Below are 5,000 nucleotides of genomic sequence, written 5' to 3' on the forward strand. Positions count from 1 at the left end.
TTTTTTTTTTTTGTAATTGATTGTTTTATTACGGTTTTTAATATAAGCTTTATGTCATTTATGCCACTTTCTTTACCCACTCATCTTGCTTACCTCATGTCAACGAGGTCATTGTCTCGGGATAACAGGTGTGTGCACTTGCTGATATTGAATAGGCCATTACCGAGTTGCTGTTTGTCTCAGTTTCGAAGTGAGACTTGGTGCTCAACTATTGAAATGGAAATGAGCTTGATTTGCATGAGAATAAGCAACTCATTTCCATTTGAATGGTCGAGCACCAGGACTCGCTTTGAAACTGAGGCATGCAGGAACTCGGAACTGCGCTATTTCGCAGAACTGTGCGTGCACGTGCTTTGAATTAACTCTGAGCTGTCTTGTTTTAGCGCGAACAATATTTTCTTGTAAAAAAGCGTTGTATCCTTTGGCTTTTCAAATTAACGTCTGATTTGGATTTTCTTGTACATAACATATATAACCGGAGGATCCTGCGTTTATATTTAAGTTAGAAATTGTAATTTAATGGCTTTGTGTGGTTTTGCCAAGCTTGTCGGAGGATCGTGTGGATCAAGTCCAGACAATCCGGCAAATGTTCAGTGTGTGGTTGTGGGAAGCTGTACAAAGAGTATCCAGGGTCACCTTCGAAATTTTCGTGTATTCGGAGACTCTGCCTTAGACTGTGAATCGAAGCTCGTGCTTGCTCGAGCAGGTAAGAGAGTACATATCACATGTATTTATCTAGCCAAACACAAAGTGATTTGATCTTTGTAAATTTGTGTTATAATCTGCACCCTAAACCTTCAATGCGAGAACCACGTCGGGCAACACCACGCAATAGGTGACTGTGCATTCTGGCTGTTCTGTACCAGCCAATTGTCATGCATCATGCACGATTCAGTGTCACGTACTAGCGTCACGCATAACTTCATACTATGAAGCTGTCCGAAATGCTATAATATATGCCATAGTATGTAGCTGAAGACGAGTTTGTCTGTCATAATCAGAAATGTTTGATCTCCAAAACGAGAGGAAAAGGAAGAATTTTGATTGCACTCTGCAAAGTAGGGGATCGGGGAAAGGAGGACCTAAAAGCAAAAGTGTCTACATAATTAAACTTATCAAGCCTTTAAGGTTGCTAACATTTTGTAGATACAGCAGGTCATGGTTCAGTTTGTAGTTTCAGTGTTTCATGTTCATCTTACAGGGGTGTTTGATATCGACAACTCGCATCTTCAACTGACTATTTGTCCAAGACATCGTGACTCTTTCGGTGTTAGATAGCGATCTAATAAAACAAACTGTACTGCTCCGATTTCATGGTGTTCACACCCAACTAAGCCTGTGAGAGGAGAACGCGGTATTACGCTCTCGCAGTCCAGGCAGCTATTCCACTCCTCTGGTGTGTTACTTCCTGTGGCGTCGCGTAAGTTATAAAATATAATTTAAAAAAATAATAATAATAATGATAATAATAATAATAATAATAATTATTATTATTATTATTATTATTATTGTCACGAGCCACATATGAGTGCCAACCCTACTGGGCGCGTCACTAAAGACCCCTGGGGCACGTTTCTCAGAAAACTAAGTAAGTGACCCGGGAAACTTCTTCTTGTGAGGAATTGTTTCGACAAAGAGACAGGTCTGTTGACAAACCAAATTAAGTTTGCTTGTGGGCTGAGTCAGCAGAACGGGAACTTGAAAGAATCTTTTTGACATAACGTTCTTGGAAAATCAAATCTGGGTCTTTGAGCTTATAGTTAAGGAAGTATGTTTGAAAAGGCTTTCTCGAAGTAAGCCACTCATTTAGTTACAAAATCCTCCCACAGGCTTAAATCGACTGAAAAGACGGCTAGGTTTTTTGTTGGAGGAATTAGGTTCGGCTGTAAAGGTTGTACAGATTCTACCCACCAACTAAAAAAACTCAATCGGAGGTATTTTTATGTGCAGAAATATGCAGGCAATGGCGAGGGAAGCTTGATGGGGAAATTTTTGGAAGCACCAGTGCCAACTGAAGAAACGGTAGCATCAGCAGCTTTCGTCACAGCCGACCCTGGATTGTGTAAGGAATCCCGCGACGGAAATCAACAAACGGCGGCATCAGCAGCTTCCGGATTAAGCGAAAAACCCCAAGAAGGAAATATTAAAGAGGTAAGACTTACTTGCTGTTTATTTCGTGGAGTTTAAAAAGTATTAAAACCATAAGAAGAGGCAAAAGTTCATGACAAAAATTTAACAAAACTAGAAACTTCGTAAACACTATGGACAGGTTAAGTAAATCACGCTCTTGCAATTTGGAGCAATTTTTAACATACTGTTGCAAAATCCGATACAAACTGTGTGCGCTCTCAGTGTATTGCTAAAACGTCAGTATTTTTTTTTTTACATTCACAGAACGTTTCAAATGATATAGACATGGAAAACCTGACCGACGCAGTGCTGCAACTTCATCTTCAAGAACCAGACACCTATCATCCAAGTTCACCGAAATCGGATTCACCAACCAGTAGCAGTACTGACTTATCTGATAACACTCCTTCAGAAAATGATAGCAAAGTACATCGACGAATAAAACTCAACGAATTTCTCCGTTGCTGCAATGCACCTACAATAGGGCCATCCAAAAAGAGATGGGCTGAGACAAGTGTTTGCACCAAAAAGGGTCACATAGCAAAAGCAAAGAACCTGGTGGTGGCCGGACTTGAAAATATAGCACCAGGAGACGCAGGCCATCTTTGGGAAGCACTTAGAAATTCAGGCACTGTGGAGAAAGAATTTGGAATTGCAGAGGAGTCACCTGAACAGCAGAAATACCTCAACGCCCTGGCTGAGACTTACCGGCACGCATCTTGTTGGGAAACGCGGCGGCAAGTACTGTCTATAATGGCAGATCTGATATCCTTTAAGCGTATCCAGCATTATATACCTGGTTTGACTGAGTACCGCTTCAAAATGGCGAGGCATCATGCGCTGCAGTATGGGCGTGGTGCGGAGGTTTCAATGTTGAAAAGCCCCCGGTTGCGCATTGAGCTCACCCAACTTGACCATTTTTTAGACTACGTCACAAGTGCACATGTTACTCAGGACCTTCCTTTTGGACAGCGCCATCTTCGCCTCTCTTCCAGTCAAGTTCTGGAAACTCCTAATGTCATACGTACTATGATACCGAGCAGACTAGTGCGCAGGTATCAGGTATATTGCAAAGAGACCGAGTTTAAGCCCTTCGGAGCTGCCACAATGTTACGCATCCTCTCTGCCTGCTCTGCGACAGTAAGGAAGTCCCTTCAAGGACTTGACTGTACGGCTGCAGCAGGTGCAAAGGGCTTTGATGACTTGAGCACCCTGATAGAGCGGTTGGAGGAGATGGGTCTGTCAAAAGAAGCTGCAAAAAGCTGGGAAAGATCACTGAAAGAAAGTAAACAGTATCTAAAATCAGATTTTAAGGTAAAACACTGTCGTTTAGTAAAGGCAATTCTGTCATACAAAAAGATATTTACGCATCGTCAGTAGGTACATATGCTGTATACAAGTCACAATTACAATCATCCAGTAGAAAGAAAATTCGATGAATCAACAAGTTCAACTTTTAGTTGAATATTAACTAAATATTGAAATATTGAGACTTACCGCCTTCTTTGTATACAAAAACGTGACCCTCTTTATGCAGCTTTTCCAGGGAAGGAAGAAATAGCATCATTCAAAGTGAAGTTTATGAAAAGTACATAACCATTTCTTTTCCAGGTTCATGTTTCGGAGAGCACTGCTGTTGCTGATCATTGCAGCACTTATGTGCTGAGTGATATCACCGATAGCCAACTACAAAGCCCATGCCAACATGTACATGACCGGAGTTGCTCACAGTGTGAAGGTCTCCGAAGCGTCTTGCGGAACATTGAAGGGTATTTGTTGAACGAGGCTCGTATGCCAGAGGAGGAATTAGAAGACCAGTTATACACGTTCAAACAATCAGAGGAGGCTATTACGTCTTGGAAAGCACACCAACTTCGCAGTGTTCGGCAAGATCAAGCGAGAATTGACTGCTTGAATTTGCTTGACGACGCTTCGGTTCTCATAACCCAAGACTGGGCGATAAAATTTTACCCGTGAAGTATCGCGAATCTCAGTCCGACTGGTTCGGAAAACGGGGGCTTTCGTGGCATTTAAGCGTTGTGGCGCGAAAAGTAGACGGAAGGCTGCAAAGCCAGACATTCGTACATATCATCGAGAACTGTTTACAAGATACATCTGCAGTTGTACGCATCTTAGAGCATACTTTGCGCACCCTTAAATTCGAGCACCCAGAGATTACATCTGCCTTTCTCCGCCAGGACAATGCTGGGTGTTATCACAACTCAGTGTTGCTGGCAACATGTAACGCAATGAAGACCAAAACCGGTGTCGTAGTCTGCCGGGTCGACTTCAGCGACCCACAAGGCGGAAAAGGAGCTTGCGACCGGAGAGCTGCCTCAATAAAGGCTCACGTCAGACGTCACATTAACGAGGGTCACGATGTGCAGAATGCCAAAGACTTCAGAGACGCTATGTTGTCTAACGGAGGTCTAAATGGCGTATGGGTTGTCGTAGTTAACGCAAGCACTGAAGGAAAGAATGTTCTCCCTCACGTTAAGTTAGCGGGAGTAAGTTCCCTGAACAAGTTCCAGTACAGCGAGCAAGGTATTACCATCTGGAGGGCGTTTCAGGTGGGACAAGGCAAACTAATTAACCAAAGCCAAATTGAAGGTAGGTATTGCATTCATGTTTCACATAAGCAATGCAGTCTATACAACTGATTTTATTATTGCTGTCAAATTTCTGGAAAGTGGAACTGTTGGCTGCTGTTTGTCGTAAAATACAGCGGAATATAATTAGTTTTCAGGGGTTTGTAAGCTGTAATTAGCACAACTTCTTTCCCAGGGTCTTGCAATTTTCAAGTCAAGTGGCTATCGAGTAAAATACCCTCGTAACGTCTGCTTATATAACGTCATGATCACCTTATTCAA

This window comes from Montipora capricornis, chromosome 14 (assembly GCF_036669925.1).
Source record: "Montipora capricornis isolate CH-2021 chromosome 14, ASM3666992v2, whole genome shotgun sequence".
Classification (NCBI taxonomy): Eukaryota; Metazoa; Cnidaria; class Anthozoa; order Scleractinia; family Acroporidae; genus Montipora; species Montipora capricornis.